Below are 27,584 nucleotides of genomic sequence, written 5' to 3'. Positions count from 1 at the left end.
TAGGGTCCGCTCTCTGTGCTGGACATTCTGTGGGGTTTTGACAGAGGTATAATGACACGTATCCACCATTAGAGTATCATGCAGAACAGTTTCACTGTCCTAAAAATCCCTGTATCCCACCTCTTCTTCCCCACAGCACTCCCTCCTCCCAAACTGTGAACAACCATTGATCTTTTCAGTATCTCCATTATTTTGCCTTTTTCCGGAATGGTTGGAATCATACAGTATGTAGTTTCTTCCGAGTATATTTCTATCCCCTTCAGTATTTCCATATTTAATTTGATCAAAGTGAGGGAGTGTCTTGCTTTAAGAATATTGAGACCTGATGGACTGAGTTTTCCTATACTGCTAGGGAACTGATAAATGCAATCAGGAATCCTGGGGAATTCTATGCCCCAGTGGGGACCCCAACATTTCTGAAATGAAGCATTATAGTTGAGAAAGCTGTTTGTTCCTTGCGAAGTGCTAAGGATATGCTAAGGATAGCTAAGGGAAGTAGTTTCCTTTGAAAATAGCCTAGCTTGGGGCGCCTGGGTGGCGCAGTCGGTTAAGCGTCCGACTTCAGCCAGGTCACGATCTCGCGGTCCGTGAGTTCAAGCCCCGCGTCGGGCTCTGGGCTGATGATGGCCCAGAGCCTGGAGCCTGCTTCCGATTCTGTGTCTCCCTCTCTCTCTGCCCCTCCCCCGTTCATGCTCTGTCTCTCTCTGTCCCAAAAATAAATAAACGTTGAAAAAAAAAATTAAAAAAAAAAAAAAAAAAAATAGCCTAGCTTCAGAAGATATTAGAAAATAAAGAGGCATGAATATCCTCAAATCCTGTGGTCCTATATTGGTCAGTTTTGACATATTACTAAGTGCTTATGTGAATCTAATAGAGGGGACTCTAAGATTTCCAGGAAGAAAAAAAAAAGGAAATTAAGCCAAAATCTCCAATCCTTTAAATATGTCAACCCTTTAAGAAACACTCTGTAGGCATGGAGAAAATAAGGAGATAAGCTCACTGGTCACCCTATAAACATGACTCTCTGAAACTTACACAAATACATTAAATGCATTAGCTAATTTAATCTTCAGAAGCCTGAATTTTATAATGTTTTCTACTTGAAAAAAGTTAAAATTGAGAAAAAATATTTAAAGGTAAGTACTACACTCAGAATAGAATAAACATGATGTAGAAACAAGAAATACAGAAACAAAATGTTTCTACATGATGTAGACACAAATGTAGAAACAAGAATAAAATTTAAACAACATTCCATCTAATGTAAAGCATTTCTCTCTCTAAAAACTTTTGAATTGAGAAATAGGAAAATCTAACTTTGGAAGTATGATCTTATTGCTGATAAGGAGACAATATATTTAAATGAACTTTAGGCCAGAAATTAGTAGCACTTTAAAAATTTGAGAATGTCTTCTTTACTAATCCTCTTTTTTTAAACCATCAGTACGGAACTGGGAGAGGGATGGTAAGAGAAGTTCCCTGTGTTGAACAGATTACATCCTGGAGCCCTGGAGCTGGGGAGGGTGGCACGGGGGAGTTAAGGGAGCTCTCAGGAGGGCCAGGAACATTTGTCCTATTAGGGGTGGAGATCAAGGCAGCCAGTTTCAGAAGCAGCCATGCACTTATCCGTTTCTTTCTCAGGCATAGTGGTCAGTATGGGACCTTGAGGGGGGCCAGAGTTCCTGGGTGGTATCAGGACAGGTACACAGGGACTGATCTCTGGATTGGAGATCCAGATTGATCTTGGGTCCAGGGGTTTGGAGTTCCAGCTGGTTTGGGAGTTCAGACTTAGGCACTGGTCTTGGGATGGTCTCAAGGCTAGTCTGTGCCTGGGTCCCCTCCCATACAGGTTCTGGGAGCTAGGTGGGCCACAGGTGCCTGAAGTTGCAGAAGCCACTGTGGGCACATGCCCCCCTCCCCCATACTGCCCACAGGGAGACTCCCAGGAAGTCGTTGACAGGAGACAGCTCCCCATGAAGCATGGGCAGCCAGTTGAACCAGCGGTTATTGTCTGTGCTGCCTCGTCCTCTAGCCGTGGAAACTTTGCCTAGACATAGCCCTCGAGGTGGTCCCCTCCCCCAGCCCCTCAGCACACATTTATCTCTTCCATCTCTGCCTACTTCTGCAGCTCCGGGAACACTTCCTCCGAGAAGTCATCCTAGGGTTCTAGTGCCTGCACGTCACTCCTGTGACAGTGCAGTCGGTCCGTGGTTTGGGTCGTGTTCTGTGGATTCCTGTACAGGTTAAGCAACACTGTGGACAGGCTGAAAGTCGGTTTGCTGTGCAGCCGGGAGCACAGACCCTGGTCCTTCTCAGTCCTGCATATCGAAGCTAAATATTCAGCCATTTTTACCCAAACCCTCCAACTCTGTCTTACTAATACTTCGGTGGAGATTTAGAAGACTTTAGTATCATTTGGTAAAATAAATACAAGAGAATTTGATGTAATGCTTCTAATTAAGGTATCCCTTTTGTTTTGTTTCTTTTTAATTTTTTTTAAAAAATTCAATGTTTATTTTTGAGAGAGAGCACAAGCAGGGGAAGGGCAGAGAGAGAGAGAGAGAGGGAGACACAGAATCTTTTTAATTTTTTAAAATATTTATGCATTTTTGAGAGACACAGAGAATGAGTGGGGGGGGGGGGGGGGACAGAGAGAGAGGGAAACACAGAAATGGAAGCAGGCTCCAGGCTCTGAGCTGTCAGCACAGAGACCCACTAGGGGCTGGAACTCACGAACTGTGAGATCATGACCTGACCTGAAGTCTGATGCTTTAACCCACTGAGCCACCCAGGAGCCCCAAGGTGTCCCCTTTGATAAAACTGTTTCATGGAGTTGAAGCATACAAACGGATTATGTATCTTGTCCTTGATTTTCCGTGGGGTGAACTCAAGAAGCAAGGAAGTCACGTGCCAGACGTTTGGATCGCTTTGGAACTTCCAAAATAACTACATTTGGCTACTAGGTCAGATACTATCTCCACTGAATAAGAAGGATGGCTTGTGGGGGCACCTGGGTGGCTCAGTCGGTTAAGTGGCCGACTTCAGCTCAGGTCATGATCTCGCACTCCGTGAGTTCGAGCCCCGCGTCAGGCTCTGTGCTGACAGCTCAGAGCCTGGAGCCTGTTTCAGATTCTGTGTCTCCCTCTCTCTGACCCTCCCCCGTTCATGCTCTGTCTCTCTCTGTCGTAAAAATAAATAAACATTAAAAAAAAAAATAAAAAAAAAAAAAAGAAGGATGGCTTGTGAATGGAGAAAGGAGAGGGAGGGAGAGGAGGGGAGATGGTCTTCAGAGGGGAGGGGAGGGGAGGGAGGGTGGAAAAGAGGCGTGGAGGGAATATACAGGACTCTTCAGCTGTAGTAATGTATCCTTTTTTAGGACGGGTCATAGTACACAGGTGACCGTAGCCTTTTTGTACATCTGAAATATTTCATAATAAAAATGTAACGAATCATTCTTTTTAAAAATATTTTTAAAGTTTATTTATCTTGAGAGAGAGAGAGCACGAGAGAGGGAAGCGCAGAGAGAGAGGGAGAGAGAGAAAATCCAAGCAGGCTCCGCACAGTCAGCGCACAGTCCCAGGCGGGGCTGGAACCCACTCACCCTGAGCCCAGAGATCTTGACGTGAGCCCAGTCCCACGCTTAACCTCTGAGCCACCCACGTGCTCCTGTAAGAATCATTTTTACCTTCATCCTCCCCGGGGTGGCCACTCGTGGTGCCGTCCAGTCTCTTTCCTGATCTGAGCCTCAGTTTCCGGGACTGACCCTCAGTTTGCGTGGCTGCCCCTCGCCTGCGGTGGCAGCCACTCCGAGGGGGAAGCGACCTAGGGCTACAGCCCTTGGCGGAATCTGCGCTTTCAGAAAAGGGCGGGACCTCAGGCCCCGCCTCTGTTTCTCCGCGGGGAATTTAAAAGCACTCCCGGCTGCAGCGCGGCCGGTTCTTCCCCTCCCGCACACCAATCTCTGCGGCTGCGCGAGTCCCAGCCCGCGGGGTCCCAGCCCGCCGAGGGAGCAGGTGCGGTCGGGGATTCCGCAGCGGTGCGGCTCCTGCGTGCCCACCCAGCCCGCAGTGGAACCACAGGGGGCGCGGCGAGGGACAGGACTTGCGGGTGGCGCGAGTGTCGGGTCCCCGACGCCCAGGGCGATGCGTTGGGTGGGGATTGGGGTGGACTTGGCTTTGGGGGTTCTGGGTGCGTCAATCTCAAAGGGAGGATCTCACCTTCAGCGAGAGTCACCCACAGGGAGCCCACGGTCTATTTCTTCATATGTTTGCTTTTTAAAGACAGCTGTCTTGAGGGATAGTTAACAAACGTTAAACTGCACATGTTTGAAGCATAGAATTTGATGAGTTTGGGCATAAAAAAAAAAAAAAAGGAAGTATACAGCCAAATTTCCTTTTGGTGTTTTAAGTCACTGAAACTTTTGGGATAATTAGTTACTACAGCAAAACCTGGCTTGCTCAGACTGATAACAGAAATTGGTGCTTAGGGGGAATCCTGCAAAACAACAATAACAAAACACTAAAATATGTGGCTTCGTTTCCAGGGCCAAGCTGTGTGCAGTGAAAAAGTATGACTGCAGCCTGGGAAGATGGCAACCTATGTCATGTAATAGTTAAATATTTGATAAAACAGTCATCTTCAATACCTTAGAATAAAGATAATGGGTTAAGTAGGTCTCTGCACTTTGGGTAAGAGATCAGGAAACAGGTGTTAGCGATTCTCCTTGGTTGCTCTTGAATAACTTAACAGAGATGGAAAAAAGCCCTAGTGTGCTTAGGAAAGCATTTACTTGTTTTACTTTGTTACAAGCAAGAAGGAAAGAAAATAGAGAATATAGACATTTATGGACATTTGGAGGTAGACAGTTGCAAATGTGTCTCATCTCCAACTAATAAAGAAATCTGAGACACTTCTGGGGTTGGTAAAGATGGAAGTGGCCATTAAGCCTCTGACTGAAGCCTCTGAGTCAACTTAATTGACAGCAAACAAATCCTTTCAGTGGACCACATGGCTCAGAGAAAAGAGCCTGAATGCATGGTCTCCTATGGAAAGCTGTGAAGTTCAAGGTAATATATGTAATTATATCTACAGAGAGAAGTGTAACTCAAAAAGCAATGTAGGTATTGGCACAGGGAGTGAATGAGGTCAAAGAGATTCAAACAACAAAATATTGTTGACAGAGCTAAATTGCCAAAGAGCCCTAATCTTGGCTGAAAAAATAAAAACCCTGACTCTTTGAGACTTAAAAGAACCCATTAGACCCATTCTGTGGGCAAGTGGTGTGTGGAGAAAGTTGCTCAGCATCCAAAGAGGGTGTGACTCCCAATTCCCACTTTAAATGTGGCTGAAGAAGGTGATGGTAAAGAAGGAACCATAAGGGTGAAACGAGGTACCACAGGGAAAAATGCATGGAGGAACCACTTACTGGGAGTAAAACTGATTAGGGAACACTCCCAACACCAGGAAAGGGGTCCCTACAAAGTCTCCCCTTGAGGATTTAAGAATTTCTGTGCACCAGTGACTATTCTGTCCTTCCCATTCTCCCCCTGTCTACATTGGGGGGAGGGGTTGGGGTTGTCCCATTACTGTTCCACATTGTATAGAATATATATATTAATTTGTATGTCTAATTCATAGACATCCAGTGATAGTCCTATCCCGACTATCACAGGATCTGGGCATTGTCTATGATGGGACATCCCATTAGGATGTAATTTTTGAGTTGTTTCCTTAAAGGTGGTGGCGGTGGGGCTATATCTTGAGTTGGAAAGAGAGAGAAGTGAATCTTTGTGGGCACATATATGTGATATTTTGTATATATTTCCAAAATGTTTTCTGCCCCTCCCTCGGTCAGGATTACATTTATTGGCCCATTGGAATCAAGCCTGGTCATATAATTTGCTGTGGCCAATTAAATGCCAATAGAAGGGATGTGTGCTACTTCTCCTTGCTCTTGTTTCCTTCTGGCGGAACCCTGGTGATATCCCAGGGGATCTTCTGGCAGCCTGGATCTCCACATGAGGAGGATGTGGAGCCAAGCCAATGGGAACCCCCAGTAGACATGCGCTATAGGCAAGAAACAACAGGTTTGTTGTGAGCCATTGAGATTGGGGGAGGATGTGCCCCTGCACCGCAACATAGCCTAATTGATTAGAACGTGAAGCATGTGGAGTGAGGCAGAGCAACAGGATGGAAGGAGTCTTGGATTTTGATGACTTCTCAGAGGAGCGCTAACCCACCATTTTTCAACTTTTCTATGAGAAATGAGCTTCTGCTCTCTTTATGCCATTGTCTATTTGGGATTTCTTTGAAAGCATCAGAACCAACATCCAAACCTATGCCAACCTTCTCCTCACCTCCCTTCATGCTAAACCAGGGTCCTGTCTTCCTTGTCTCTCTCACTCCAGGGAGGAAAATATCTATGTCCATAATCCACTATGACTGTCACACTATTTCTTTTTCCTGTGGCTACAGAGTCTGCCCATGCTGCAGGCTGAATTCTCCAGAAACAGATGCTGAGATCGAGTTTCAGGTGCAAGATGTTTAGGACAGATGGAAACCATGAAAACTAAAAACAGAAGGAAGCAGAATTGGGCAGAGAAAAAAAGTGAACTGTGATGCAGCTCTCATCACCTCAGCCAACTCGGCAGATGCCGTGGAATGAATTGTGCCCAACAGAGTTGTCTTGCGTTGAGCTGAATGGCTGGGCCTTTATGTTGTCACATATCTCATTTTCCAGGAGCCAGGTGAGAGTTGTGAGACTAGGAGTTGTTCATGACCACAGACAATGCGGCTCACCCCCAACTGAGGCCAGTCTTCCAGGAGGTGGCATTTAGAGGCTGTGCTGATGGCCCTCTGTGAATCTGGGTAGCAAGTCTTTCCTTGAAGGGGGGTTGCGTGGTGCATCCCCATGTCTACCACATCCCACTTTGCTACAACCTCCTTTTATTCTCCCTTGTATAAGGCTGTGACGATCTCATCCCTTCGTATCTGCTTCCCTCTTCAAGGCATGGATCACATTTACAATGTATTTCATGTAGTTCTGAAAACCAGGATGAGGTTTCCCTTCACACACTGGGGAATCTACCTGACCCCAAACTCCGTAACACCTGTTTTTACTCTCTCTTTCCTCTAGATTTGACACAAAGTGAAGGGAGGGACAAAGTATTTGGTTTATTGTCTTTTACTTTGCAGCAGAAAAAATTATTCTCCAGCTCTGAGATCCCTCATGCCCAACTAAGATTGAGCTCTCATTGTGCGTAAATACAGAAGGTTTGGTCTTTTATCTAGTTTCCCTCCATTAAGAGTTCTGAGAATGCCAGAAATGCTTCCACATTCTACAGATCTCTTCTGGTAGTCTCCTATCTCTTTCTGCTCTGCACTATTGTACTAAGACCTCTGCAGGGACAGCCTGGATTGACATGACACTTTTCCAAGCTTTGTCCCCTCCATGCACCTCTGCATCTCATGAAGAAAGGTCTCTTCTTTTATTTCCCAACTTGCAAGGAACATCAGGTCCTACCTATAGCAAAACCTGTAAAGGTTTGTACATAGTGAAAGGCGAACATTTAAATTTAGTTACTAGATGTCACTGTGACCAGAGTCCGTGGACCGTAGATTATCCTGATGGCCTTCTCTCTCCTTGTCCCTGTGTCTCCTCCTACTGCCAATTTTTCCCTGGAACATTTGAAAATGAGTTGTAGACATGAGAGTCTTTCACCTCTAACATGTCAGCAGGTAATTCTTAAAACTAAGGATACTCACAGTACAATATTAAAAAGCAGAAATTAATGCTGATACAATGCTGTTATGTAATCTGTAGACCTTATTTGAATTTTATCTTTGTCCAATAAATGCTGCACGGCAAAAGAAAAAAATTCTGGTCTAGGATTCAATCTAGGATCATGCATTACATTTAGTTTGCTTGTTTTTAAATCTCCTTTAATCTGGAACAGTTCCCCAGCCTCTGCCTTTGATGACCTTGCCACTGTGGAAGAGAATAGAGAAAACATTCCCTAATTGATTTTGTGAGGCTACTAGAACCTTAATAACCAATTGGAGAGGTAAAGCATGAAAAAACAATTGTAGGGAATCATCACCTAAATGAGAAAATTCTAAACAAAAGTTTAGCAAACCAAATCCATCAGTATGTAAAATGATAATACATCATGACCAGGATGGCTTAAATTAGGAATTTACTGTTGATACTAGCATTAGAATATCAATCAGTGTAATTCATGTGAAATCAAAAGAGAAAAATCATATGATCATTTGAGTAGATGATGAAAAAGGTTTTGATAAAGTTCAGTACTCATTCATTAAACACAAGAGAATTTTCACCTACATTAACATTATGTCTTGGGGCACTTGAGTGGCTCAGTCACCCAGGTTAAGTGTCAGACTTGGGCTCAGGTCATGATCTCACAGTTCCTGAGTTTGAGCCCAGCATCAGGCAGTCTTCTGTCAGCACAGAGCCTGCTTGGGATCCCCTATCCCTCTCTCTCTGCCCCTCCCCTGCTCATTCTCTCTCTCTCCCTCCCTCTCTCTCTTTCTCCCTCAAAATAAACATTAAAAAAACATTATGTGTTTGCAGCTTTAGGTTTGTTTGATGCTTTCTTACAAGCACAACTATTAACTACAAATCCATTGTTCATTTGAGAGAGAAATATACACATACACACATAGAGCATAAAGTACTCCGCAGGGCTAGTTAATTAGATCTCCTGTACAATCATTTAGCTGTTTCTAAGTTCAACATGTAAATTTTATTTTATCTCATTTTTTAAAAAGATTTTCAAGAACGATTTTGAAGCCAATTTTTTTCAACGTTTATTTTTGAGAGACAGAGACAGACAGAGCGTGAATGGGGAAGGGGCAGAGAGAGAGGGAGACAGAATCTGAAGCAGGCTTCAGGCTCTGAGCTGTCAGTAAAGAGCCCGAGGGGGAGTTCAAACCCAAGGATCCTGAGATCATGACATGAGCAAAGTAGGTCCCTCAACCCACTGCACCACCCTGGCATCCCTTTGAAATGTAAAGGATACATATGGATTACCATGTAGCTGTGTTTTATTAAACATGCAAGGTACTGACTGGTAAGTGACATATAATTGTATGGCTAACAATGCAATTTATGCAGATTCTATTTTTGTGGAGACCCATGCACACTAACCTATGTGTCTCTGTCCTCTTTACTGCCTAAAACTGTGCCTAGAAATGTCATCTGTCTTAAGAAATATATATACTTCATGCTGTTTATGCTATAGTTTCTCTACTGCTGTTCTATATTTGTTATTTTAAATACGTGCCATGTTTACTACTGAAATATGAATTCATGATATTGTGGATCATTGTTCTAACCATCCTCTGGGGAAACCTGCTTATCACTCCAGTGGCTTTGAATTTGCAGTTTCATGACTGCTTCTTCATTTCATGATTTTTGTAGCTGGTGTGAAGTTAACTATGTGGAAAAAAATTTTTAATGGTTTCATGGAAAAAAATGTTCAATACACATTCATGATAAAAACTCTTACCAAATAAGAAATATTAGCAAACTTTTGGAAATGGACAAAGAGGATTTACAACGAAACATACAGCAAACATTTTCCATAGTGGAACAAACCCAGAGATGTCCCCTTAAGGTCAAGAACATAATTAAAGTGACTACTGTCATTACTTCTATTTTCTGTTGCTTTAGAGGTCATAGCTAATCCATTTGTGTAAGAATCAATTCTTAAAAGGCATAAAGTTTTGAAAGGAAGATGATTTAACTGGCTATGGTAAAAAGTGCAGAAATCATAGTACAATGAGAAAACATGTCAATTTGTTGGAACCAGAGATCTATGAGTGGGAAGCAATTGTAGTTATATTATCAAACAGGTAGGAAAAAACGATTGTTTAAAGATACCACCTAAAACTGCTTTGAAAATTAAGGACACAGGAATATCTAGCAAAAGATTGTAAGATCTTTACAGAAAATTGTCTATAACTGCATTGTAAGACATTGCAGAAAATGTAAATAAATATGGAGACCTATATTATGTTGATGGGTTGAAAATCATAATCTCATGGAGATGTCATTGTATCTAAACTGATGTATAGATATTTGCAGCACTGTAACCAAAAAATTGTAAAAACTATAATGATTGAAAGAAATGTAGAAGTCTAAAGATATCAAATTTGGAAAGTCCTTAGAGAAGGAGAACGTGTATACATTCTGTGACACAATGTGGATCTGGGAGATGCTATTTGGGTTCAAAACGTTAGGTGCACCTCCCTACTGAATATGAATCTCAGGAACATAATGTTGATGGGAAAAGGCAACCTGAAAAAGGGTCGGAGAAGAATATACATGGTATTGTACCAGTCACTATAGGTTTATAACCAATTATCCTGAAATTCAAGTTGCATAAATAACCATTCTTTATAGTCATGGATCCAGAGGGTCTGGAATGTGGACGGGCCAGAGAGGGGAACACTTGTCTCTGCTTCATTCACTTTCAGCTTGGGGTGGCTTGAAAGTTGGGATTGGCATCATCTGGAGCTTCTCTCACAGGTCTGCAACTGAGGGTAGGGAGACTTCACTAGCTGAGGGTTCCTCAGGCATCTCTTTCTGTCTGTCTATCCGTCCCCAATCCCCCAGCACTCTCCCTCTCTCTTTCTTTCTCTCTGATTCTGTTTTTTTTATTATTATACTTTTATGTTTATTTACTTCTTTAGAGAGAGAGAGAGAGCACGCGGGAGAGGCGCAGAGAGACAGTAGAGAGAGTCCCAAGCGGTCTCCGCACTATCAGTGCAGAGTCCCACCAGGGGCTAGAACTCACCAACTGTGAGATAGATCATGACCTGAGCCAAAATAAAGAGTCTGGCACCTAATGGCTTGAGCCACCCAGGCGCTCCTCCCAGATCTTGTTTTAAAACATGACTTCCGTGCATTTCAAAGGCTGTGGGTTCTGGTGACAAGTCTTGGCTGTGTTGAGCTGAAGAAACTTGATTACCACAATACCACAAAAAGGGGACCTGCGACAAGCAAAGTGGTTGGAGTGCTGTATCCCCTGGGAGAAGCCATTGGAGTCTGGTCTGGACTAATCATCTCACACGGCCCCAAGGTGCTCCTTACACCCGGAGGGATGTGTGTGCCCGAATCTGCCTCCTCGAAGCAGCCCCTTCCTCACCCCTTCCTCCTCTCTGAGCATTCAGGGCAGATCTCATTCCTTCTCCAGACACATCTGAGTTTTTAGGGGAGGGAATGCAAAGGTCTGTGTAGAATCACCCCGCTAGGAGCCTGACACTTGGCAGATTCGTGAAACAAATAACACTGGTGCTAAAGCTCAGTGTGGCTCACTTCACTCGCAGGGCAAGCCTGTAAGGTCCATTGGCTAACAGACTGCAGGCTCTGCAAATTTCCACCAGCCGCCCAAGGGCGGGAAGGGCCAAACCCACCAGGCAAATGCGGATGAGCACGGGACCTCTGCCTGCAGGTCAGGAACACTGAGACAGGGAAGGTAGCGCCAGCCTCGCCAACTCTTTTTGTTTTGTTTTTTTACTGGCCTTTATTCTTACCATACACAACATAGAAAATACAGGGAAGCAAATAGAAAAGGAGAAATCTCCTGCTGCCTCTCAGATAGTCACACGCATCTTTTTTTTTTTTTTTTTTTTTTTAAGTAATCTCTTCACTCAACGTGGGGCTCGAATTGACAAGCCCAAGTCCGAGATCAAGAGTGGAGTGCTCATCTGACTAAGACACCCAGATGCCCCAGAGTCACACACCTTTTTAAATAACATTGCTTCCTCAACGTGGGTGGAACTAGAGTATATAATGCTAAGCGAAATAAGTCAGTCAGAGAAAGGCAAATACTATATGATTTCACTCCTAGGAAAAATTTAAGAAACAAAACAGAAGGGGAAGGGAAGCAAAAATAAGATAAAAACAGAGGGAGGCAAACCATAAGAGACTGTAAAATACAGGGAACAAACTGCCGGTTCCTGGAGGGGAGGAGAGGTGGGGGAGGAGCATAAATGGGATGTTGGGATGAACACTGGGTTTATATGGAAGTGATGAATCACTAAATTCTACTCCTGAAGCCATTATTGCACTATATGTCAACTAATCTGGAGTTAAATAAATAAATAACAGGGGCTCCTGGGTGGCTCAGTTGCTTAAGGGACAGACTTCTGCTCAGGTCATGATTCTGGGTTCAAGCCCCAAGTTGGGCTCTGTGCTGACAGCTCAGAGCCCAGAGCTTGCTTAGGTTTCTGTGTTTCCCTCTCTCTCTGCCCCTCCCCGCTGGCACTCTGTTTCTCTCTCTCAAAAATAAATAAACATTAAAAAAAATTTTAATGGCATAAAAACAGACACTCAGATCAGGGGAACAGAATAGAGAACCCAGAAATGGACCCACAAACCTATGGCCAACTAATCTTTGACAAAGCAGGAAAGAATATCCAATGGAATAAAGACAGTCTATTAAGCAAATGGCACTGGGAAAACTGGACAGCGATATGCAGAAAAATGAACCTGTACCACTTTCTTACACCACACACAAAAATAAACTCAAAATGGATGAAAAACCTAAACGTAAGACAGGAAGCCATCAAAATCCTCAAGGAGAAGGCAGGCAAAAACCTCTTTGACCTTGGCCACAGCAACTTCTTACTCAACATGTCTCCAGAGGCAAGGGAAACAAAAGCAAAAATGAACTATTGGGACCTTGGCTAAATAAAAAGCTTCTGCACAACAAAGGAAACAATCAGCAAAACTAAAAGGCAACTGAAGGAATGGGAGAAGATATTTGCAAATGACGTATCACATAAAGGGTTAGTATCCAAAATCTAGAAAGAACTTATCAAACTCAACAACCAAAAAACAAATAATCCAGCGAAGAAATGGGCAAAAGATATGAATAGACACTTCTCCAAAGAAGACATCCTGATGGTCAACCGACACATGAAAAAATGCTCAACATCACTCAGCATCAGGGAAATCCAAATCAAAACCACAATGAGATACCACCTCACACCTGTCAGAATGGCTCACATTAACAACTCAGGCAACAACAGATGTTGGCGAGGATGTGGAGAAAGAGGATCTCTTTTGCACTGCTGGTGGGAATGCAAATTCATCCATATTGCTGATTGTTTCTGGAAAACAGTATGGAGAGTCCTTTAAAAATTAAAAATAGAACTACTCTACAACCAAGCAATTGCACTACTAGGTATTTATCCAAGGGATACAGGTATGTTGTTTTGAAGGGGCACATGCATCCCAATGTGTACAGCAACACTATCGTCAATAGCCAAAGTACGGAAAGAGCCCAAAAATCCATCGACGGATGAATGGACAAAGATGTGGTATCTATATACAATGGAGTTTTACTCAGCCATCAGAAAGAATGAAATCTTGCCATTTTTAACTACGTGGATGGAACTAGAGGGTATTATGGTAAGCGAAGTTAGTCAGAGAAAGACAAATATCATATGATTTCACTCATATGAGGACTTTAAGATTCAAAACAAATGAACATAAGGGAAGGGAGACAAAAATAATACCAAAACAGGAAGGGGGACAAAGCATAAGAGACTCAAATATAGAGAACAAACAGAGGGTTGCTGGAGGGGTTGTGGGAGCGAGGATGGGCTATATGGGTAAGGGACATTAAGGAATCTACTCCTGAAATCATTGTTGCATAGATGCTAACTAACTGGGATGTGAATTTAAAAATTAATTAATTAAAAATAAAGACAGAAATGAATTAAATTAAAAATAAAAATAGAAAAGGAAAAAGCCACTCTCCTCTTCAATTTTTATAATTATTATTGTTCCCACAGAGCCTAAATGCCACAGTCACATGATTTCCCAGAGCCTTGCCCTCCACCTTCCTTCATCCTCCACCACTCCTGAGCGAATGGCGCCACCATGTGCATATGTAAAACTATTAACAGATAGCTTGAAAGGATGCCCACTGAAATCACGATGGCTTTTGCTGCTGGGGAAAGAGGAGAGAAATTAGATGGAAAAGAGAAGAAAGAGGAATTCAAAGTTTGTGAAGGCATTTTATTTCTTTTATTAAAAATAAATATTGAGGGGTGCCTTGTGGCTCAGTCAGTTGAGCGTCGGACTTCGGCTCAGGTCATGCTCTCACGGTCCGTGAGTTCAAGCCCCACGTCCGGCTCTGTGCTGACAGCGTGGAGCTTGGAGCCTGCTTCAGATTTTGTGTCTCCCTCTCTCTCTGACCCTCCCCTGTTCATGCTCTGTCTCTCTCTGTCTCAAAAATAAACATTAAAAAAATGTTTTAAAGATTGAAGCAATTATGAAAAAAAATGTTAATACTTACAAATCCTAGTTGGGAAAGCTTTATTATATTATTTTTAAACTTTTTGTATTTTTCCAAATTTATCCCTCCCCACTCCCTATATAAAACTAAGAAAGTAAGTCCGAATACTGTTACATCAAAAATTAACACGGACATACACACACACAAACACAAACACACAGGGCAAAATCACATCAGTAAATACCCAAAATTGTTACATTTGTATGAAAAAAAGCCGGACGCCTGGGTGGCTCAGTCAGTTAAGCTGCTGCCTTTGGCTCAGGTCACGATCTCGTGGGTTCATGAGTTCGAGCCCCACATTTGACTCTACCCTGGTGGTGCGGAGCCTGCTTGGGATTCTCTCTCTCCATCTGCCCCTTCTCCACTTGCGCTCTTTCTCTCTCTCAAAATAAATAAATAAACTTTTAAAAAACATCCAAAAGCCACACAATGCAAAAACTGTTGTTTACTCAACTGTGTCTCACTGATGCTCATTTGTCCTTCCTTAGAGCCAAACACTATTACCAATTTCTTAGTATGCCTGAAAAGATATTTAATGCATTTACAAGCACATACTTTACCAATTCTATAGGCAAAAGGGAGGCATTTTTCAACATGTTGCTTTGTTCAACATGCAATATAGAATTGGTCTTGTTAATACATATAGAGATCTCTGGTTCTGTATAGCTTCATAGTATTATAGTGTGTTGATATGCCCTAAGTTAATCAAGTTGATCCTGTAAGATGGGTATCTATTATTTTGCCATCTTCTGCTATTAGAAATAAAGTGAACTTGGGGTGCTGAGCTGGCTCAGTTGCTAGAGCATGTGACTCTAGATCTCAGGGTTTTGAAGTCAAGCCCCACATTGGGCGTGGAGCCTACTTAAAAAAAAAAAGAAATGAAATAAAGCAAACTTCAGTTAACTGTACAGAAATCATTTCACACATGTTTGAACATTATGTAGAATAAATTCCTAAAAGAGGAATGCTAGATAAAGGGATTTGAACATTAAAAATTTTCCGAGCTTTTACCAGATTCTTGATAGAAGTTGTACTACTTTATGGCAATGAGTGATAAGGCTTTCCCCCTGTCAAACAGTAAAACCATTAGGTTTGAATTCAATGATTTTTCAACCTAATGAGTGAAAATGAGTAATGGCTTGTGGTTTTTTTATTAAAGTTTTTTGAGAGAGAGCGAGCGTGTGTGTGTGTGTGTATGTGTGCGTGCGTGTGCCAGTGGGGGAGGGGCAGTGAGAGAGAGAGGAAGAGAGAGAGAATCCCAAGCAGGTTCTGCGCTCTCATCACAGAGCTCAGTGTGGGCTCATGAACCATGTGATCATGGCCAGAGCTGAACTCAAGCGTTGGATGCTCAACTGACTGGGACACCCAGGCTCCCCTGTCTTGTAGTTTTTAATTGATACTTTTATATCATGACTGAAGTTTCCAGATGTCACAGAATTGTTTTAAATCTCTTTTCTGTGTTCCACATTCACATCCTTTGCCCGTTTTCCTTTTAGGAGCTTAGAGTTTATTTTTCTCTTTAATTTGTAGACACTTTTTTAAAAATAAGGAGCTATTTGTCTTTGAATTTCATTGCAAATACCTTCCCAGTTGTTTGTTTCTTGACCTAGTTGTGGTGTTTTTGCTACAAAGATAATTCTGTTTAAAATAGTCAATATATGGAGCACCTGGGTGGCTCAGTTGGTTGAGCTTACGACTTCGGTTCAGGTCATGATCTCACAGTCGTGAGTTCGAGCCCCGTGTTGGGCTCTGTGCTGACAGCTCAGAGCCCGGAGCCTGCTTCAGAATCTATGGCTCCCTCTCTCACTCTTTGTCCCTCCCCTGCTCATGCTCTGTCTCTCTCTCTCTCTCTCAAAAATAAATAAACATTAAAAAAATTGTTTAAAAAAATAAATAAAATAAAATAAAAATAAAATAGTCAATATATTTGTTTAAAATGTATTTATTTCTAATCTCTATACCCAATGTGGGGCTCGAACTCATGGCCCCAAGATCAAGAATCACATGCTCTTCCGACTGAGCCAGCCAGGCACCTCTAAAATAATCAATATTTGTTTACAAAAATAGTCAAACATGTTCTCTGATGATTTCTGATTGATGGCCCTATTTAGTCCTTCCCTACACTAACATTTAAAGATAAATGTCCTACTTTTTCTCCATGTACATCTTTGATTCCATATTCCATAGGTAAGTATGAGTCCATCTGAAATTTATTTTGGTGTGAAGTACGACACAAACTTAGTGTTTTTCAGATAGGTCCCCAAGTCATTTAACATCATTTATTGAATAATCCATTCTTTCCCAGCTCATCTAAACACCACCTTTAGCATTTGCTACATTCCCACGCATATTTGAATTCATTTTTGGACATTCTAGTCTCTTCCATTGACCTGCCAAACAGTAGAACCACAATGTTTTAATCACTGTAGCTTTATAATATGCTTTAACATTTGGTAATGCTGATTACCCTCAGATTTCTTCTGTTTTAGAATTTTTCCTGGATATTCTTGCTTTTTATCTTTCAATGACTATAAAATCATTATGATGCTTCAGGGAAGGATCTATTAATATTTTACTGGAATGATATTGAATTTATAGATTACTTGGTGAAAATGGATATATTTATGGTTTTGAGTCTTTTTTTTTTTTTTAATTTTTTTTTTCAACGTTTTTATTTATTTTTGGGACAGAGAGAGACAGAGCATGAACGGGGGAGGGGCAGAGAGAGAGGGAGACACAGAATCGGAAACAGGCTCCAGGCTCTGAGCCATCAGCCCAGAGCCCGACGCGGGGCTCGAACTCACGGACCGCGAGATCGTGACCTGGCTGAAGTCGGACGCTTAACCGACTGTGCCACCCAGGCGCCCCGGTTTTGAGTCTTCTTATCCAAAAACAGTCTGCTTTTCATCAGTTCGAGTTCTCTTTTGGGTTCTTCAGTTTCATATGATGGCTTTATTCCTAGGGAGTTTGTATATTTCCTCCTGCAGTTATTTTTAATTGATCCTTTTTTGGAATTACTATAGGATTTTTTCCTTTCATTATATATTCTAATAGATGTAGTTTGCATATATGAAGGCTATTGAATTATTTGGCAATTAGAAAATAATACACATAGATTAACTTTATGTTTTACTGATTTATATGTTCCCTTCTTTCTTACACTGTCCAGGCCCTGGCTCTTCAGGACGCATTTTTTGGAGTGTGTTACTTGCTCTCTGTTGTTGTGACACTGGTTGCTTTATCTCCCTCCTCGTAGTTATGTTTTGGACCATCCACCAGGTGTACTTTGATTTGTTCGTTGATGTAGCTCTGGAAAAGAAAACAAACCAAAAACAGAAAAAGCAAAAACACCAGCTACAGCAGAATGATGGAGTGGGGGCATTGTTAATGGAAGAGGCTATATCCCATACAAAGAGAGAAATGACAGGAGTGGAGAAAAAGAAGGAATAAAAATTGACCAGAGAAACTATATGACTTAATCCAGAGAGAGAAAGAGGAAAATAAAGGGGTTATAGAACAGGTATAAAGAGAATAGAGTAAATATGTCTGCTTAAAGAAACCAACAAGCAGAGTACAAACCAACAAGCAGAGTAACCAGACTAGCAGAGGGAAGAAATAAGGAGAAAAGGAAGGAAAAAAAAAAATATATATATATATAATAAGAATTGTCCAAGAATTAAATCAGGAAATGCAAAACCGCTGGGTGACTTGGAACCGATGGCAGCACTGATCTGGAGGAGGGGCTGTCTGGTTCATCAATGTCAATCCCACTCCCCTAGATACCAGTTACCAGGTGTGGAGGGGCGTGGATTGGTGTAGGCAGGTCCTACCTCCACTGTGGGCCCACTGTCTGTTCCCTGAAGCCCCACCTTCTTGGTGATGGGGAGAAAAATGGCAACATCCCAGTCTCTCCTCCCCGGACCGGGTGTCCCAAACCACTCCGTTCAGGCTGTCCTTGCAGTGCCAGGAGTGGGAATGAGGTGGTTTGTTCCGCTCCCACGACTCCTGCACCTCCCTGGCTGTCAGCTGGGATTTAAACCCCCAAGTCCTAAAGGGTCCTGCTCTGTGCGCCCTGGTTCTGGGGAAGTGCTGCTCCCCACCACCGATATATGGCCTCTGGCTGGCGGGCGCAGGCAGGGTCTTTGTCCTTTAAGTGGTTATATACCTTCTTCCCACAGCACTTGAGGGAGAGGATTGTTTTCTCCCACTGTGGACTACACCCCTGAACTAGTTACCAAGACCGGGCTGGCTCCCCTTTCCCCTGGTGCCCAAACAGGGCACCAAGCCCCAGTCCAGAGAAAACTCCGCAGTTGGAGACTGGATCTTTGTCCATCCCAGTATGTGGTTTTTCTCTTGTCCAGATACAGTCCTATGCTTCCGCAGCCACTCTTTCTCTTCCCTTTGTCTCTCCACACAAGGGGATCCCTACCATCTGTGCCCCCATGGCCAGTTTTATCTCTCCCAGTTTGTGATCACGCACCTATGGCCCACCAGGTTGTCCCTGTGGGCCCCTGGAGATGTCTTTGTCACTCTGCAGCCTGGACTCTTGGAATTCAAAGTCCTTAGGCCTCAATCAACACTGCTGTGTTTGAGGGGCCAGGGAACATCTGGTCCCCCTACTTCTCCGCCATGTTGGATTTCCTTGTTCACCCTTCTTTCTTAAAACCACAACCTTCTCCTTAGTTCATTTTTCTTGTGCTGAGTACATTCTTCAGTATCCCTTTCAGATACGGGCCATGACTGATAAAAAAAAAAATCCCCAGTTGTTGCAAGTCTGAAGATGTATTTATTGTGCCTTCAACCTTGAATGATAATTTGGGGAGAGAAGTCTAAGTTCAAAATTGTTGTTCCATAGCAGTTTGAACCTACTGCCCATATTCTTTTTGCATCCAGTCTTGCTAATGAAATAGGTACTATAAACTTCATTCTTCTTTTAGTAAATGATCCCAAGTCTTTTCTCTTTTGGATTAAAAAGATCTTTAATGTTCTGAATCTTGACTGTAGTATGTTACTTGTTTGACTTGCATATTCTGCCCACACTTCTGGAAACTATTTTAGTCAAAGGAGGTATGGTGCCAGTGCTTTTGCCCCCCAGAGAACACTTGGCAATGTCTAGAGATGTTTCTGCTTATTGTAACTGGGGGTAGGTAAGTTGCGGCTAAACATGTTATAATCCCCAGAAAGCCCCCCACAGCAAAGAATTATCCAGCCCAAATTTCCAATAGTGCCAACAGCGAGAAAGCCTGAGTATAGCTATTTAAATTCTAGGCCTAGGTCTAACCAAGTGGGGACCAGACAGAATTGGCCTCAGCCTTCCAGCAACAATTTCTGGCTTGGAGATTCAACCCTGAGTTTGCAACAAGGCTTACCTGGCCTTGTGGTAGTGTCAGCCACTGTTCATTACTATAGTTTACCCCCTCTTTCCTCCTTCTGCAAATGCCTTATGGGTTGTTGTTGTGGGGTTTGTTTGTTTTTTGGTTTGTTTGGTTTTTTTTGGTCCAGAGAGAGGTGCATTACTTATTTTTGAGTGTGACTACATAGTAATATTTTATTTTTTTCTATAATTTATTTACTTTTTATAATTTACATCCAAGTCAGTTAGCACATGGTGCAACAATGATTTCAGGACTAGATTCCTTAAGCCCCTTACCCATTTAGCCCCATCGCCCTTCCCACAACCCCTCCAGCAACTATCTGTTTGTTCTCTATATTTAAGAGTCTCTTATGTTTTGTCCCATCATGTTTTTATATTATTTTTGCTTCCCTTCCCTTATGTTCATCTGTTTTGTATCTTAAAGTCCTCATATGAGTGAAGTCATATGATATTTGTCTTTGACTGACAACTTTCACTTAGCATAATACCCTTTAGTTCCATCCACATAGCTGCAAATGGCAAGATTTCATACTTTTGGATTACTAATACTCCATTGTGTGTATATATATATATATATATATACACCACATTTTCTTTTCTTTTTAATTTTTTCAATGTTTTATTTATTTTGAGGGAGAGAAAGACAGAGTGCGAGCAGGGGAGGGGCAGAGAGAGAGGGAGACACAGAATCCAAAGAAGGCTCCAGGCTCTGAGCTGGCAGTACAGAGCCTGACATGGGGTTTGAACTCATGAACCGCGAGATCGTGACCTAAGCCAAAGTCGGACACTCAATTGACTAAGCCACCCAGGTGCCCCCTATACCACATTTTCTTGATCCATTCATCCATCGATGGACATTTGGGGTCTTTCCATACTTTGGTTATTGTTGATAGTGCTGTTATACACATTAGAGTGCATGTGTCCCTTTGAAACAGGATATCTGTATCCCTGGATAAATACCTAGTAGTGCAATTGCTGGCTCATAGGGTAGTTCTATCTTTAATTTTTTGAGGAACCTCCATTCTGTTTTCCAGAATGGCTGCACCAGTTTGCATTCCCACCAGCAGTGCAAGAGAGATCCTCTTTCTCCACATCCTCGCCAACATCTGTTGTTGCCTGAGTTGTTAATGTGAGCCATTCTGACAGGTGTGAGGTGGTATCTCATTGTGGTTTTGATTTGGATTTCCCTGATGCTGAGTGATGTTGAGCATTTTTTCATGTGTCGGTTGACCATCAGGATGTCTTCTTTGGAGAAGTGTCTATTCATATCTTTTGCCCATTTCTTCGCTGGATTATTTGTTTTTTGGTTGTTGAGTTTGATAAGTTCTTTCTAGATTTTGGATACTAACCCTTTATGTGATACGTCATTTGCAAATATCTTCTCCCATTCCTTCAGTTGCCTTTTAGTTTTGCTGATTGTTTCCTTTGTTGTGCAGAAGCTTTTTATTTAGCCAAGGTCCCAATAGTTCATTTTTGCTTTTGTTTCCCTTGCCTCTGGAGACATGTTGAGTAAGAAGTTGCTGTGGCCAAGGTCAAAGAGGTTTTTGCCTGCCTTCTCCTTGAGGATTTTGATGGCTTCCTGTCTTACGTTTAGGTTTTTCATCCATTTTGAGTTTATTTTCGTGTGTGGTATAAGAAAGTGGTTGAGGTTCATTATTCTACATGTTGCTGTCCAGTTTTCCCAGCACCACTTGCTGAAGAGACTGCCTTTATTCCATTGGATATTCTTTCCTGCTTTGTCAAAGATTAGTTGGCCATACCTTTCTGGGTCCATATGCGGGTTCTCTATTCTGTTCCATTGATGTGAGTGTCTGTTTTTGTGCCAGTACCATACTATCTTGATGACTACAGCTTTGTAATACATACTGAAGCCTGGGATTGTAATGCCTTCAGCTTTTTCAAGCCCCTTCCAATCTTTTTCAAGATTGCTATGGCTATTTGGGGTCTTTTCTGGTTCCATACAAATTTTAGGATTGTTTGTTGTGCTCTGTGAAGAATGCTGGTGTTATTTTGATAGGTATTGCATTGAATATGTAGATTGCTTTGGGTAGTATTGGCATTTTAACAATATTTGTTCTTCCTATCCAGGAGCATGGAATATTTTTCCATTTTTTGTGTCTTCTTCCGTTTCTTTCATAAACTTTCTATAGGTTTCAGTGTATAGATTTTTCACCTCTTTGGTTATATATATTCCTAGGTATTTTATGGTTTTTGGTGCAATTGTAAATGGGATCGATTCCTTGATTTCTGTTTCTGTTGCTTCATATTGGTGTATAGGAATGCAAGCAATTTCTGTGCATTGGTTTTATATCCTGCCACTTTGCTGAATTCATGGATCGGTTATAGCAGCTTTTTGGTGGAATTTTTTGGGTTTTCCATATACAGTATCATGTCATCTGTGAAGAGTGAAAGTTTGACCTCCTCCTGGCCAATGTGGATGCCTGTTATTTCTTTGTGTTGTCTGATTGCTGAGGCTAAGACTTCCAATACTATATTGAATAACAGTGGCGAGAGTGGACATCCCTGTCTTGTTCCTGACCTTAGGGGGAAAGTTCTCAGTTTTTCCCCATTGAGGATGATATTAGTGGTGGGTCCTTTCATATATGGCTTTTATGATCTTGAGATATGATCCTTCTATCCCTACTTTCTGAGGTTTTATCACGAAAGGATGTTGTATTTGCCAAATGCTTTCTCTGCATGTATTGAGAGGATCATGTGGCTTTTTTTTCTTTTATTGATGTGCTGTATCACATTTATTGTTTTGCAGAATTGAATCAGCCCTGCATCCCAGTATAAATCCTACTTGGTCGTGGTGAATAATTTCTTAATTGATTCAGTTGGCTAGTATCTTGTTGAGGTTTTTGTGTTCCGTGTTCATCAGGGAATTGGTCTATAGTTCTTTTAGTGGGGTCTTTGTCTGGCTTTGGAATCAGAGGTAATGCTGGCTTCATAGAAAGAGTTTGGAAGTTTTCCTTCCATTTCCTGGTTTTTGGAACAGCTTCAAGAGAATAGGTTTTAACTCTTCTTTAAATGTTTGGTAGAATTCCTCTTGGAAAGCCATCTGGCCCTTGGACTCTTGGTTTTTTGGGATATCTTTGATTACTAACTTGATTTCTTTACTGGTTATGCAATCAGTCCAAATTTTTCTATTTCTTCCTGTTTCAGTTTTTGGTAGTTTATATGTTTCTAGGAATTTGTCCATTTCTTCCATATTGCCCATTTTATTGGTGTATATTGCTCTTAATATTCTCTTATTGTTTGTATTTTCTGTTGTGTTGGTTATGATCCCTCCTCTTTCATTCTTGATTTTATTTATTTGGGTCCTTTCCTTTTTCTTTTGACCGAAGTGGCTAGGGATTTATCAATTTTGTTATTTCTTTCAAAGGACCAGCTTTTGCTCTGTTCTACTGGTTTTTTTTTGTTTCAATAGCATTGATTTCTGCTCTAATATTTATTATTTCCTGTCTTCTGCTGGTTTGAGGTTTTATTTGCTGTTCTTTTTCCAGCTCCTTAAGGCATAAGTTTAGGTTGTGTATCTGAGATCTTTCATCCTTCTTTAGGAAGGCCTGGATTGCTATATACTTTCCTCTTATGATGGTCTTTGCTGCATCCCAGAGGTTTTGGGTTGTGGTATTATTATTTTCATTGAATTCCATATACTTTTTAATTTCCTCTTTAACTTCTTGGTTAGCCCATTCATTCTTTAGTAGGATGTTCTTTAGTCTCCAAGCATTTGCTACCTTTCCAAATTTTTTCTTGTGGTTGATTTCGAATTTCATAGCGTTGTAGTCTGAAAATATGCACGGTATGATCTCAATCTTTTTGTACTTGCTGAGGGCTGATTTGTGTCCCAGTATGTGGTCTATTCTGGACAACGTTCCATGTGCACTGGAGAAGAATGTATATTATGCTGCTTTAGGATGAAATGTTCTGAATATATCTGTTAAGTCCATATGGTTCAGTGTGTCATTCAAAGCCATTGTTTCCTTGTTGATGTTTTGATTAGATGACCTGTTCATTGCTGTGAGTGGGGTGTTGAAGTCCCCTACTATTATGGTATTATTACCAATGAGTTTCTTTATGTTTGTTAATTGATTTATGTATTTGGGTGCTACCACATTTGGTGCATAAATGTTTTCAATTGTTAGGACTTCTTGGTGGATAGAACCCTTAATTATGATATAATGCCCTTCTTCTTATTCGATACAGTCTTTATTTTAAAGTTTAGATTGTCTGATGTAAGTATGGCTACTTCGGCTTTCTTTTGGTGACTATTAGCATGATCATCCCCTTACTTTCAATCTGAAGGTGTCTTTAGGTCTAAAGTAGGTCTCTTGTAAACAGCATTTTTTATCCATTCTGTTACCCTATGTCTTTTAATTGGAGCATTTAGTCCATTGACACTTAGAGTGAGTATTGGAAGATATGAATTTATTGCCATTATGTTGCCTGTAGAGGTGGAGTTTCTGGTGGTGTTCTCTGGTCCTTTCTAGTCTTGTGGTTTTTGGTCTTTCTTCCTTGTCTTTTCTCCCCTCAAAGAGTCCCCCTTAAAATCTCTTGCAGGGTAGGTTTAGTGGTTATGAACTCCTTCAGTTTCTGTTTGGGAAACTTTTTATCTCTCCTTCTAGTTTGAATGGCAGCCTTGCTGGATAAAGAATTTTTGCCTGCATATTTTTCCAATTCAGCACATTGACAATATCCTGTCACTCATTTATGGCCTGCCATGTTTCTGTGGATAGGTCTGCTGCAAACCTGATCTGTCTTCCCTTGTAGGTTAAAGACTTTTTTCCCTTCCTGCTTTCATGAGTCTTTCCTTGCCTGAGTATTTTGTGAATTTGACTATGATATGCCTTGTTGACGGTCAGCTTTTGTTGAATCTAATGGGAGTCCTCTGTGCTTTCTGGATTTTGATGTCTGTGTCTTCCCCAGATTAGGAAAGTTTTCTGCTAGGATTTGCTCACCTAATCCTTCTACGCCCTTTGCTTTCTTCATCTTCTAGGACCCCTGTGATTATGATGTTGTTCCTTTTTAATGAGTTGCTGATTTCTCTAATTCCTAAATCGTGCTCTTTTGCCTTAGTCTCCCTCTTTTTTTATGCTTCATTGTTCTCCATAAGTTTGTCCTCTATATCTCGGATTCGCTGCTCTGCCTCATCTGTCCTTGCCACTGTGGCATCCATTCGAGATTATAGTTCACTTATAGCATTTTTTATTTCATCCTGACTCGGTTTTATCTCCGCAGAAAGGAATTCTAATCTGTTTTTAACCCCAGCTAGTATTATTATTAAAATTCTAAATTCTGGTTCAGACATCTTGCTTGTATCTGTGTTAAGACCCTGGCTGTCATTTCTTCCTGTTCTTTCTTTTGGGCTGAATTCCTTCATTTTGTCATTTTGAAAGAAGAAAAGGAATTAATAAGTTAAAAAAATTAAAATTAAAAAATTAAAAACAACACATAAAAAATCAAATAAAGGATGCTATATCTTAGGTGTGTTCTGGTTTGGTTGTTGAAAGGAGCTTGATTACAGAAAAAAGGGAAAGATGAGAAAAGAAAGGAAAAAAGGAAAATGATTGGAAATTTGAAAAATAATGAATACAATGAAATAGAATAAAATGAAAGGATGGAGAGACTTGTGGTGTTCCTGAATAGTGAGGTTGGCCCAGATGGGCAGGGCTTACTGTAATGGCTCCAATTCTCCACCAGATGGTGCTGCTTAGCTTACTGGGGTAGATTGTTGTGGAGTCTAGGGGTGTGTATGCACATGCACGGGACGGGTGAAAATGGCATCACCCAGCTTCCCAGTCTCTACTATTAGAACTCTGTGCTCTGACCAGCAATCACGTATCCCTCCTTTGTCTCCAGCTTCCATCCGCTCCCCACTTTTACTCTCCATGACTAAGTCATCAGCTTGCCAGGCAGAACATCCCTCCTGAGTTTTATCTCAGATGCAGTTGTTTCCCATCCCCTCACTTCTGAGGAACTGCAGTCTTGACCCGCTCAGACCTTTGGGGGGAGGGTCTCACTGAGCAAGGGCCAGGTGCCCACCTGTCCCCGGGAACATTCTCAAGACGATGCTGCTGCTGATGCCCAGAGACTGTGGCTGGGTGCCAACCCACCCCAGAGAAAGTTCACGTGATCGTGGAGTGGCAGCGATTCAGGGATTATGGTACATTACAACACACATCTGGCACCAGACTTGCCATTTAACGTCCTTGTTCCAGCACCACCAAATGTGGTTGTTCTCTGGGGTCCACTGGGAACTTTGTGGGTTGGCTACCCTACATCTACCATATGTCCTTCCATCAGGAGAACCACCTCTCCTCCATGAGGCCTGATGACCCTGAGGACCTTGCTCTCTGCTCCTGGGGATTTGCCCCTCCCATGACAACAACACCAGGTATTGAGTGGCAGAGTTTCAGGCTCTGCACTACCCCTGTTTTTAGAATCTTAATAGAATTTAAACCCTCTCCTTTCTCCTTTCTCCCTTTTTTGTTCAGTCCCTGCGGCTGTTTCCACTTTTCCACTTTCTCTCCAGCTGCTTTCGGGGGGGGGGGGGGAGTGCTTTTCCCGTATTCTTCTCCCACCCCATCTCTGTCCTCTTTCTGCATGCAAAAGCGGCTCCCTGCCCTCCATGGCTTCTCTTTCTCCCAGTTCACCTCTCTGCACCACATACCTGCTGAATTCTGTGGTTCAGATTGTGCAGATTATTGTGTTAATCCTCAGATAGTTTTCTAGGTGTGCAGGATGGTTTAGTGTTGGTCTGGCTGTATTTCATGGATGTGAGACACACAAAAAAACTTCCATGTGCCATTTTGGCTCCTTCACCAAGAAATTTATTAACTACCAAACATTATTATAATTAAATTGCTTAAACCAAGACTAAAGAGAAAATCTTAAGAGAAGTCAGAGAAAATACCACATTGTGTACAGAGGAACAAAGATGCGGATTACAGCGTATTTTTGGAAATGATGTAAGATGAAAGACAATGAAGGAATATATGTAAGTTACTGAAAGACAAAACTACCAACCTAGGCCTCTATCCAACAAAGCTATGTTTCAAAAGCAGAGGTGAAGTACTTTTTCCATGCGTACACAATTTGAACAAATTTATCAACAACTCACCTACGCTATAAAAAATGTTAAAGAAATTCCTTTGAGCAGAAGGAATATGATGCAAGACACAAAGGAATGAACACCACCGGGAATGGTAATGGCATGGGTAAGGATAAGGAATTTTCTTTTCATATTATTTAAACTTCTTTAAAGGACAAGTGGCTGTTTAAGGCAAAATAACATCAACATATTATGGTTTTTATAGAAGTACAATGTATCTGGACAAAGCACAAAGCCTGGAGAGAAATGGAAGGATAGTGTTGTAAAGTTCTGATACATCACATGAAATGGTATCATATCACTTGAAACAAGACTGTGATAAGTTAAAGATACATAATGTAAACCCTAAAGCTACCACTAAAATAACAATACAAAGAGTTAGAACCAATAAGCCAATAAAAGAGATCAAATGTAATTGAAATACAGCATGCCCATTGTCTTGTTGCTTTGAATATTGCTCCAGAGAAATCAGAAGCCAGAAGGATCAGACAATTGGATTTGTCTGCTGTGATTGTTAAGAAATCTTTCAATCTGAAGATATATTTTATAATTTTCCCATATTATATCTTAGAACATTTTTATTGTTCCACTTATTGATTTTTCTACTCCACATCCATTCTTACTGGATCCTCACACTCTAGATAGATCTCCTTGATAACTACAGTAATATTTGTCTAATTTCTCTCCATTTGTGTGATTATCTCAAGACTTCCTCTATGTCAGGTACGGGGTTTTCAATTTCTTGTTGCTTCTAATTTATTTT

This window comes from Lynx canadensis, chromosome E1 (assembly GCF_007474595.2).
Source record: "Lynx canadensis isolate LIC74 chromosome E1, mLynCan4.pri.v2, whole genome shotgun sequence".
Taxonomy (NCBI): domain Eukaryota; kingdom Metazoa; phylum Chordata; class Mammalia; order Carnivora; family Felidae; genus Lynx; species Lynx canadensis.
The sequence above is the reverse complement of the archived record's forward strand: the minus strand, read 5'-3'. Positions refer to the sequence as shown.